The sequence below is a fragment of the Odontesthes bonariensis genome, chromosome 23 (assembly GCF_027942865.1).
Source record: "Odontesthes bonariensis isolate fOdoBon6 chromosome 23, fOdoBon6.hap1, whole genome shotgun sequence".
Classification (NCBI taxonomy): domain Eukaryota; kingdom Metazoa; phylum Chordata; class Actinopteri; order Atheriniformes; family Atherinopsidae; genus Odontesthes; species Odontesthes bonariensis.
The window spans coordinates 21,420,339-21,433,111 of NC_134528.1; positions in this window are offsets into that span (position 1 = coordinate 21,420,339).

Below are 12,773 nucleotides of genomic sequence, written 5' to 3' on the forward strand. Positions count from 1 at the left end.
TTTGCCTTTAAATGTATTATTTTAGTCACCTTTCAGTCAAGCTTTAAGTTAACACTATTGCTAACTTTATGCCTGTTTTCATGTGCATTTTTCAGATGTGCTGCATACAGTTGTGATTGCATTTGAATAAATGGTCACCTTTCAAACACAGCGGACCTGATAAGCAAACAATTAAAAAAATGAAAAGCTTGTCCTTGTGGAAAAAGCTTGTGATATCCTGAGATTAAAGAGATTCACAGTGAAAATGAGAAAGGATTTCTTGACAATGGCCTGATGGTTATCCCAGCAAGAGCATATTATTTTACTGTCACCCGGTATCAAATATGATCCTGATCAATGTTCCACAAGTAACTCTCTGATATGATAGATGTGACAGGAGAAAGTTGTTTTTTTCCTAGTCCAACGCAGGTCAAACACACAGCTGAATGATGATGAATCACGACAAGAGTGACTAGAATGTCACAGCTGACATCAAAGCCACCTGTGGCAATCGCATTAACTTTCTGACTGCGTTTTTACACATCACGGGGATGTGCTTTATGCAGGCATGAGTGCACACGAACCTCGCACACGCCCACACACACACACACACACACACACACACACACACACACACACGGCAAAACAAAACAGACAAGCATAAAAACACTCATCCATCTCCCTCCTTTCAGCTCGGTATCATCTCTCTCCACCTTTCCTTTTCTCCCCCTCTGTTGCTTCCTTATACAAACGTGCAGCCACTCAGGTAAGGTAATTGAATGTGACAGCAAATCCTGAGAGGGTTGTTGGCGGGTTATCAGGTTAACCTGTGAAATATAACCCACCTGACACCAGCTGGTTGGCTCCGACACCTACAGTAGAAGCAGCTGAATCATTCCAACAAAGACTGGAGGATAAATACAGTCGCTTTCATAGTCTTCAGCAGACCTGCTTTTACTTAGTATGAATATATACACAATCCGAGGGTTTAATAAATTCTGGAGACACTGGGGACCTAGCCTGTCTGGAAAATCTCTGGTTTAAGAAGAATGCACATTTTTCAAGGTATTTGAGAGTAAGTGAGATGATGTGCATGCTGACAGGTACATAGACTGGTTTCAGTCAATCTAAACTAAATGTGAGCAGTCTAATATATGCTGCATTCATTTTTTTATAGTTATGAGTAGTCAGTGTCTTACCTGCAGTAGATAGCAGTCAGAGCTGCCCAGCCTCACCAGAAATTGTAAAATAAGGAATGTGTGTCCACATGTCCAGTGCTTGGTAGGCAGTTGTTTTGAGCAATGTAGTGTCGCATCACGTGAGCTGTGATCGAAGAGTATTAAAAGTGCAGTCTGTGACGATGTTTGATATAATTAATATTAATATGTTTTTCTCACCATAGCCATGCAATTTTAGTTTCTAACTGTGACCATGAGTGGGTTGGAAAGTAGAACAGTAAGTAACGACAGAAAAAGAAAAGTGACAAGACTGTGAAAAAGACAGGTTGTGCAGGTTGTTATTTGGACCAGCGGTCTGAAGGCCACCCCTCATCCCCCTTACAGGGAACTTTGGTTCAACTCAAGAGCGGCAGCTGTTGACATTGTTACTCTGTGAGCTTCAGTGCTGTCACAACAGGACAGGAGTGGAAACATCAACAGTAGCATGACAGTATGGAGGACCAACACTGCAATAGTCCAAAATGAAATGATTAATGTATATAACTCGTTCATTTATTCATTCATTTCAATCTTATTTTTTTCTATCATATCTTTTTTACTTATCTCGTAATTTTGTCTCTCTTGTATTCTTGTATTTCTTCCTGCATTTATTCCCCAAAATTATTTATTATCTATTATCATTGATCCTTTTTTTTTTATCATTGTCAAAGAAGCCACCTATTTATTGGCTTGAAACTACAGGGGCTTCTAGCACTTTTTTGCACACTAGACATCGCCATGTCATCTGTGTTTTTGACGATAAAAACTTCTTCGATCTTTGGCAAGCTGCTAAAAGCATGCAATATCCTTTTCAGACATGTTAAGAACATCGGCTTCGAAGATGGGTAATTTGGAACAAAGGATGGGGAGATTTCGAGCTGAAATTACAGCATAAAAACAAAAGAAATGCTTTGTATGAGTAGATGTGCAAAAGTTTGCAATTACTCTCCTCTGGCGGCATAGCTACCGAAATTGCTTAGCAGTTGTCTCTAATTAAAGGAGTGAGATGAGGTCTGCAGCTCTGAAATGGCATCACCCGAGTGCAATGTTTACTGACAGCTCGAGGATCAACAAAACACCCGCAATCAGTCAACGATTTTCATTTCCACTGTTAAAATTATTCTTCAAGTCTACAGCAGTTCAACTGCCTCCGACAAAGCACTTGCATGATGAAATGTGGCGCAATCACTGGGGAGGCTATGTGTTGTCACTCTCAGACACTGTTCCTCAACTCAGTGAGAGAGTTTTTGATTCTATGGGCCACAAACATCAGTCACTGGTATCAGTCAATGGTGGCAGCTTTGATTTGTGGGATAAAGGTGTCTTTGGGCAAATATTTGCATGCAAAATCAGTTACAGTGATGACATGAAATTGTAATAACGGAGACAGATAGAGTTCAGGAGGTAAAAATGGAGCACGGATAGTGGAAGATAGTGAGAATATTGGGGACATTTGAGCTTTCCATGTGAATTATAATCACACTAATGCTGGTGATTGTAAAGTCAGGGAGTTCTATCTAAAATTTAGCAAAAGTCTCACATAACAAAGGGTAATTTTCAGTTCATGGGACCTCCCCTGTTGTTAGCAGCAGTGTAATAAGATTTATGATCCACATTAAATACAAGCTGACTGAAAATGTGACCACAGGTTGTTTTTTTGCCAAATACCATGTCAGGAGGAGGAAAGCACTCTTTACTCATTGAATGTTATTGAGTGTTATTAGCTATCACCTGTCCGCATCCAGCCAACACAACATGCAAGCTAAGCTAAAGGTAACACTGACAGTGTTGCACCACTTGATCAAAAACAACAAAACTTCAACTTCCATGTCAACATGCTTATCCAGTTAAATCTTTGCATTCAGTATTGTAAACTTTGCAGAAACTGTTTGTCCCTGCAAAAGCAGTGTGGCATCCCTAAAGCTGTGCTTAGCCTCGCTGGACCAACTGAAGTGATGGTCACTTGTCACTGAGTGACAGCATCTTTAATTCTTATCAGTCGACACTGGACACGATGAAAAAAAAACTATTATTGTATTATATTATTGCATTAAATGATATCCATTATTCATGTAATTCTGGAACCTGGGCTCATTTAACCATTGATTGTGATCATTTCCAATTCATTTTCTTTACTTTATGGAACACAGTCAGCAACACAACCTTCTTAAAGGGGAGGGGTTGGCTGGTAATAGTATATTATAGTATATGTGATGGAAAATATTTACATGTAACTACCTGTTGTATTTGTAAAATTTCAACAGATTGCGATGTAAATTAAAATAGCATTTCAGAGTCATGCAGTTAAAAATCTCTATGGCTTGACAGCTTAACTGAAGCCATCCTTCGAACTTCATTTGTTTATCTAAGAAAAGATGGTACCAGCCAAGCCTTTTAAAAAGTCTAAAAGTCCTCTGAGCTTAAAAAGTTAGAATAAAGATAAATAAAACAAATGCATCTTTAAAGGGAACTAGAGACGTCTTTTTAGATCTTTCTGGGAATTGAGAATATTAATTTACTAATCAGCTTCCCTCTATCTTTTAAAGTGCACTGTTAACACCCTGCACTTATCATTCCTGTTTCATCACTGTTCTGAGAAGCCCTCCGTAATTATGTCTTTCTGCATTAAAGCTGAATGAAAACTATTTACCGTATGACTATTCATTATACTCAAGAGCTTCCTTTGCTTTTATCTCATTGATCATGCTTTACATATTGTGGATAATCAATCTTCAGACATCAGTATGTGCATTGTGCTGCTGTGATAATCTCCTTGTCCCTCGTGTTGCCATGTCTAATAGTCAAGTTTGCGAGGTTCAAAACTTAAAGAAAAGATGTGAAACTTTGCATGAGAGAGAATTCTCTAGAAACTGGGGGGGATTAGAGGGGATCACAGATGTTTCAGAGGTAGATATGACTCTTTCACATAATAATGCCCTTAACATATTCGCACAGTACAACAGCTGGATCCATCCCAACCAAGAGCTCGAAATGACTTTGAAATGCCATGTGGCATTTGCACACGCACACGCTCTCAGTGCATTTCTGGTCAAATCTGTCACTATCTGCATCATTGTTTGCTTAGGAATATGTAACAGTCATATATGGAGATCTGTGTAAATATGCTCACACCTCCTCCCTCGGTCTGTTTGAAATTGCAGTCCGATTGTTTGTTTTTTCAAATGAAGTTTGTCTCAACGGAGATATCTGACAAAGTTATTGAGGTTTGTGTGGGTGTATGTGTGTGTGGTGTTGGTAGGGGGGCGCATTTCGCTGTGTGTATTTGTGCCTTGGGACTACATTGCTTTGAAGCTTTCATTCTATTGGAGTTAAAGGAGACTGATCACCCTTTAAAAAGGTTCTCTTAATAAAAATAGTTTAAAAAAAAAAAAAAAGTTTCCTGTGCCTCTTTCCCGCAGTGTGTTCTCGCAGGAATCCAACATGCTCAACTACTTTACCATCAATAGAGTTATGTTAGCTTTGTGCCATGGAGCCACATGTTTGTGATAAAAAAACACCATGTATCTAGCGGCTTGATATTCAGAGGGAAAAAAATCTGACAACTGTACAGTTAGGTTTATGCCCTGTGGGATGCTCACACTGGGGCATAGTCCCACATTACTGCATGTGTTAGACACATACAGTATAACATAGAAGCCCCCTTGGAAGCCAATCTTTCTGTTACGGCTTTGATGTGCAAGTGAGGCAGCATGATCCCACAGGATGCTCTGTTCTCACACCAATGTGCGTTGGCTTTACTGGCATTATTACACACAGAATTATTATTTGGATTTTTTTCAGGGGCAAAGGAGAAATTCAACTTTGGGTGCAAATGAGATGGGCCGGCTTTATGCTTATTTTTCCCATGTAAAAACGTGTTTGAGTCAACAGCTTGAACAGTTGGACGTGGAAAAATGTGGGCAATGTTATAAGTAGATGATCTCAGGAGATCTCCTCTGTGGTCTGCAGCATTAAAACGCATCTTCATTCACTTTATGAAAATGACTACTGGGGACACTGGACCTCCAACTGAAAGTCATGCATGCTGTTTATTCATCCCCTTCAATGTGGCTTCTAACTGTCCCGTGTAAAGTAGCACCTTTACAAGCAGCTGCAGGGAAATATGACATGTGAGCATTTCAACATCAGAACAGACTTCATTCTACAGAATTTTGTTTAAGATGAAGGGAGCAAGGGGATTGGCGGTGTAATGGGAGGTGTTTGGACCCAATTGCAGCACGCTGTCAAGCTGCCTCAGTTCTCAATATAATTATTGCCGACAACAGATCTGAATGAAGGGAGCAGGAAAACAAGTCCAAACCAGATTAACAATCCAAGCAGGCAGAAAACTTCACAGGAAACAGGTCGACAAAGGAAAGCCAGCAGTCAAAATCACAGAAGCTCCAAAAATGCTGAGACAAGTCCACAATGCAATACTCGTAGTCGGAGGCAGAAGGCAGGTAGCTTTACCAGGGCGTAAACAGAGAGGATGTATCCGAAACAGGCACAGTCGGCAACAGGTGATCAAAACAGGGAAAAAGGTCTTGTATAGGCACAGCAAAGACAATCTGACAAGGAGTGAATGAACTGGGGAAGTTTATGTGCTGGTTTGCTTGGAAAGTGGAAGACTAATGATGCACAGGTGAGCTGAGTTGGCTGTAGAGGTAGGCGTGGCTGACAGGTAGAGTGGAAAAGTACTGGGAGAGGAGTAGAACTGTGACAGGCGGTGTAGTTAAGTGCACTTTCAACTGTGGGCCTTTGTGTGATCTGAGATAGAGACTAACATATGTTCTATCAACAACACGATAAAATTTTACCAAGACACTTTTGTCATTTCTTGGTTGGGTTTAGGCAAAAATAGTACTTGGTTAGTGTTAGAAACAGATCATAGTTAGGGCTGAAATACATTCTTTTTACAATTTCATGAACTGAATTTTGTTGGTTACCTTGATGCCACGTAAACACAACACATCACGACAAAATGCTGTGACTTGGTTAGGGTTTGAAATCAAAACTACCTGGGTAAGGTTAGAAAAACATTTTTATCCCTCATACACAGTTGCTCTCACAACCACTAAATGTCATTTAATTTTTCAATGTAAATATTGGTCTTGATCTACCTGCATGCACAAATACTACATGGGCATTTTGGGAATGACAATCTTGAACGGATATATAGAACTTAAGTTGCGAACGAAAATCACAGAGGTGTGATGTACACAGTCCAATATGTAAAGTGTTATTCAGCCACATGAAAGGCATCACAAGTTGTCCTGATTGGACTGCAAAAAAAAAATCAATGTCGCTGTCTCTTTCCAGAAGTGTTGCCGGTATTTAGTGTGTGTTCATCTTACACTACTGACCTGAAAATTCACTCCCAAAAGCCGCAGCCCACTAACCCTTTGAAAAAGGCAAAGCATGAGGAAAATACGGACAAAAATAGGTGTCTCTGCAAAGAGATACACCAACACAGTTCTACTGGTTCTTAAAGGATGACACAGAAGGATTAATTTTGTATGAATCCAGAAAATGTTTCTATTTAAATGCTGGATATCATACCTTCAACCAACAAGTCGCTATTATAGCGATATCGTGCGCTTTCCATTTCACTGCCAGTTGTAGCACCATGAGCATACATTTTATGCATCAAGATTATGAAGAGTAGAACCTTGCTGCTATGGCATAACATTGAGTTCTGAGTGACTGTAAAAGAAGAAGAAGAAAAAAAATCCTCTGTGAAGTGTTTTGAAGCACTCCACATACAGGTGGGGCATTATCTAGTTTGGTAGAAAAGAAAGCACTTGTCCTTCTTTTGTCAGTGATGACATCTGACTGTTGACTTTTTACCTCTGAACAGATTACAGATTTTCTGGCGTTTTGCGTCACTGTGCCCACTGCATTCTTATGCCATCTGTGATTAGTCCACTATGGACATAGACCTCAAATTCTCTATTAAGAGCTCATCTTCTGACAAGATATAAACACCGTTAGATTCAATTTATTGGTCTCCCTTGAGCAGTATAGTCTGAAAAGGCCATCAGCTATTTCCATATTTATTGTGCTGCATCAGTCCCCCGGTGAACAAATCAAAGGTGTAGCTAATAGCCTTCTACAGGTTCCTTAACAAATCTCTACTTTAATGTGCACCATTATGTACTCACTTGTGTGTGAGGTGGATCAAAATGCCACAAGTACTTAGTTTTCATTCACTAAACAGTCATTTCTAACTCTGACACTGCAGTGAGTTTCTCTTTCTATCTTGCTCAATCTGCTTTCTTGCCATGTCTTAACTTTCTGGAGGCTGTCACAGGGTCATGTGGTACTCTGCCTGATTAAAACAAGTGTACTGAGCTAATTAGGATGCCCACAGGTGGGCAATTAGGGGAGTGAATGCTCTGCTTTGAGCTGAGATGGGTTAGACAAGGCGACAGGCGGGGGACACGTTCTTTTGATTGCGCAATGTTGCCCCAATATCACCTGCGACTTCTCTGCCAGAGTCATTATCAACTTCCCTTCTTCCCGCTCTCTTAGGAGAAAGACAACAAACAAGGAGCATCAGACTACATTCTGATTATAATGAGTATAATGAAGTCCTTGTAATGAAAATCTTGGGTGTATATACTTATTTTCCTCAGATACTTAAAACAGCCCACCTCCTTAAAAATCTACAAGCGAAATTAGGAACATTTTAGATTACTGCTGACCTTAATTGGATTCTGTATTTGGGTGTGTCATGTCGAGAGTCTGTAGGTTTTGGTGTTTGCTTTATTTCTTGATTTTAGTTCCAATTGCCCAGTAATTCCCTGTCAAATGGACTGAACAGGCTATTCAGCTGTATTGAGTAAAGGCCCTGTCACACTGTTGCGTATGAGAGAAGCGTATGAGTTGCGTATGAAAATTAATAATGTAATTTTCATACGCACGAAAAGTCCTTGAAAATAAAGAATGACTAGCGTATGAGTAGCATATGAACTGCGCATGCCCAGCGTACGTTTCAACGCGCCTATATCAGCAGCCTTTCCACATTGCTCCATTATTGCAGTAGACGACGCGCTATCAACATCTCTCGAGACATTCATCTCGATCATGCCTCCCAAGAAGCAATCGTCGTTTGCCCGGGCCCTGGGCCGAGGAAAAGGCAAAAAAACACAAGAATCATTCTCACCCAAACCTGCTGAAATGCCTGATGCACCTGCGGCTGATGAGTTACATGCTTCTGAGCGATCAAGATCCCCAACTCCTCCTCCTGACCGCTCCCGTGAATCGTCGGTTGCCTGCCGCCTCCATCTCCGCCCGTCTGGCGGAGATGGAGGCGGCAGACGGGCGGAGGCTATAAATACGCTAGCTGTACGGTACACCTTCATGCCAACATATGGCAATTTATGTCCAAAGTTCTCGACCTATCTGTAACGTACCTATATCGTACCTCTAGCGTATTCAGCGTATGCCTAGCATATGCTTAGCGTATTAACCATACGCACAAAAGTTTTGAGCATGTTCAAAAATGTATTTCTGCCTCAGCGTATGCCAACGTATGCCAACGTATGCCAGCGTATGCCAACGTATGCCAGCGTGCTTGAAACGTATACAACCTATGCCTAAAGTTCCCCTGGCGTATGTCAGCGTATACCAGCGTATGAGTGATAATTTTCATACGCAACTCATATGCTTCTCTCATACGCAACAGTGTGACAGGGCCTTAAGATTCCAAATTGGAGCAGAAACATACTGAGCAGCTGTTCATCACTTCACATTATGTTGATAAAGTTGATGACCCATTGGTCACTGCAACTTGTCATGGTCCAAACTAAAAAACTGTTTAGCACTCCACGTTTGCATCGTGATTTCGAGATTGAAAATATGGTGAATCTGTGTTTTTGTCTTGAAAAAGCTGTACTGTTCTTTTAAAAGTTTACAGTGAATCTCATCTCTAGAGACTTTGGTCATCCTCAACTTAAACGTAAGCAATTTTGCTGTGCACTAGAAAAAAAAGGTTTGTGAATAGTCTTTAAACTGATATTTGGAGGTCATACAGGCATCCCTCTCTTACCATACGCTTCTACAGCCTCTCCTGACAGAATCTGTGCATGTATGAAAATGACACACACACACACACGGACACTTTCCGTGTTTCCACCATCATGCCAGTGCGTAGGAGGCTTGTAATAGAACATCTGCAAGAGAAGGGCATTTTTATTTTAAGATAAGAAAGGGAGAAGAGAGCTTCATGAATTTAGTCAAGCTACAGTAAATGAGAGTTGAGCCTGGTGGGGCCAAAATAATAATACTAATACCTGCAACTGTAATTCTAGTGGGACTAGACAATGCTAAATTTGTGTTGTGGCTGAGAGGAAATGATACACCCAAAGCAGCATATTCCTCTTCAGCTGCTGCCTCCTCCCTCAACTTCAGCTGCAACACTTAGAAGAAAAAAAGTTTGAATGCAGAAACAGAGCTTCAGTTTTTAAATAATTCAAGAACTGGCCTTAAAAAAAAAAGAAGTTTGAAGACAGAAACTCCTGGCAAGATTTCCTCTCCGTGTCTCCTGTAAGGAGCTGTTGTGAAAGCGATATATTCACAAAGATGACTCTCAGGAGACGGTAGAGAAGAAGAACGGGTTTGAGAAGGGAGGTGCTACTTCAGCCATGAGCCAGCGTTGCAGCTGCATGATCTATTCAAAGAATTCATTCCTCATTCTTGAGAGGATATCACTGTAAACGCAAACTCGCTTCCACCCTGTTCAGTGTGTTCAAAGCATTATCTTTCTGGATGCAAATACCCACTCTGCGCATCTCATGAGTATTTATTCTGATGCGTTCAACTTGATTTAATAAAGCAGAATCCTCCTATCATCCTCCTGCCCACCATTGAACTCCTCTTCCAGCACAATTCTAAACAAAGTTGTGTTTGTTGAAAATTTAACACATGCTTACCCTTATCAAAATCAGAATGGTCCTATCCAATGGCGGCTGGTGGTGACATTGGGCAGGTGAAAACTTCTCTTTCACGCAAAAACACTCACACGAATAGAACGCATTTCAATATTTTCCCTGCGCACATTAGCAGAATATTTTTACAAAAACAGAATACACAGGAAACATTTAGTTGCAGGGCACACAAAAGAATAAAAATATTCATCATCTTACAGAGTTACAAACTGGTCAGGGAAATGTCACAAAAGGTGCTCCCAGTAGGTACTGAGAACCCAACATTTTACAACAAGCTGGGACAACTTTCCACAAAACAGTATATTTTTACTTAAACCTGCTATAAGCTGATGTTTCAGCTAGCTGGAGTTTGTGCTGTTGGGAAGGTAGTTTTCAATGGGTCATTGAAAGATTTTTCCACTTAGAATAGCTGCCTACTGGAGTAAAAAAAAAAAAAAAAAAAAAAATTGTTTTATTGTGCAGCTGTGCCTCTGTTTAAATAAAACAAGAGCCACAGGTAGGGCTTAACTTTGCATGAAAGATGCTGATTAAGATCGAAAATCAATTTGGGATGAAGTCAAATCATTAAAACCGCTCCCGGAATTGATGGCACGAACAGCAATGACAGAGGTCATTTGTGTTATGCTTTATGGCTTTTTAATTGTGTGGATAGCAAAATATGCAAGCTCACGGTGACTTTAACTTGCTAGGTGGTCAGGTGAAGTGTGTTAAGGCTCTGCTTGCTTGGATGTTGCTTTGCTTTGCTTGGATGTTGCTCTGCTCGGCTTGGATCTTGCTCTGCTTTGCTTGGATGGTGCTCTGCTTTGCTTGGATCTTGTTCTGCTTGCTTGGCTCTCGTTTTGCTGTCTTGGATCGGATCTTGCTCTGCTTTGCTTGGATGTTGCTCTGCTTGCTTGGATGTTGCTCTGCTGCTTGGATGTTGCTCTGCTTGCTTGGATCCTGTTCTGCTTGCTTGGATCTTGCTCTGCCTTGCTTGGTTCTCGTTTGCTGTTCTTGGATCGGATCCTGTTCTGCTTGGATCTTGCTGCTTTGCTTGGATCTTGCTCTGCTTTGCCCTGCCGCAAAGCGCTGTCGCTGCTGTGGAGACCGAATATATTTTTATGGTGTACCTAAGTGGTTGAGTTCAATGCTTGCCCCAATTAAATACTCGCATCACATTTCAGTCTGTGTTAATGTGAGCCTACGGCAGTTCCACCTTTTTAACGTCAAGCTTAGTCGCGGTTTAATAGTTATTTTGTAATATTACTACTACTAATCATAATGGTGTCACAAGTTGGTAGCTAATAAATCGTTGGGGGGGTAGGATCAGTGTTCGAATTACGGGGGGTACCGGGGGGGTCTGAGCCCCCCGATTGAGACTTGATACCCCCCAAATGGGACTAAATTACACTTTTGGGGGGTACTGAAAAAATTGATCTATTATTAAAATCAGGTGTTGAAAATGTCTTGTTACTTAGTATTTTTCAATGTGTACTATGAATAACCAAATAAAATGCGTTTTGGAACACCCCTTCAATGGACTGTACCACCAGCGGGCGTTTCGCATGTTCGCAGGCACCTCGCGCATAGTCCAAAACATCGGCAGCACTGAGATACAGGGTGTTGATGCCCGTTAAAATGATGTTTGAGATGCGAGCGCGTGGATTTAAGTTGTCAAGGTGGAGGTTTCCCGTGATTTGTTAAATGAAACTAACAAATCAGACTAATATTATTTCAACTTTAAAGCACTGAACTTACAAACACTCAAGACAGGTGACCGCCCTTCCCTTTCTCCCATGAGAAAAAAGTTAGCCTAGGTCTACATCGAGTCAACATGCACAAGTAGTCTCAGTTCAAAGACAGAGGCGGACTGCTCTAATCCAGAATACACCAACCAACATACTTGATGTCAGAAAATAAAGTACAAGGCTTATCATGTGTTTAAAGCACAATTGGAATAATATCATTTAACTAAGTTATAAGAAGGCAAATGGATAGTGTGACTCCACCAAGCAAGAAGCAAGGATAGCAAGGAGCAAGGAGGCAAAAAGGATAGCATGCCCACAAAGAGGTAGGAAAAATGGGATTCTTTTACCATATGTCCGCCGTGACAAATAAAGGATTAATCATCATTTTGACTGTGTTTGAAGCCATTTCATGTAGCAGCTAGCAGTATACCATGACTAGCACCACGGGGCTGTCTGATAGCACTTTTCAATCTCAAGAAAAGCGCACACTGTTTACAGCAGACATTACAAGCTATGTTGAATTTGGCAGTTGTAGTCTGATAATTTACAGCTTGATTCTGTATGCGTCATTGGGTTCACTTTGCTGATTGACATTTCTTGATTGCGTCTCATGGGCACTACATAATGTAGGCTAGTTGCTAGTTTGCTAGTGGGCTCTTGGTAAGCCATACAGCTGTTTGAAGTTGGGTTGTTGCTAGGTTTAATATTTATGTATTATTCTGCATGTGTTGGTTCTGCTGCTGTGCTTGTTGCTAACTGGAAAGTTAGCAACGTCCTGCTGCAGCAACGTGTGTGAGACAAACTTTGGCTAGGTGGTTGAACTTGACAATGCTGCGTGCAGATTTGAGCTGAATTCACCTGCGCAGTGCGGATTTTGCAGGGTTGCCAGATGATTTCCAAAC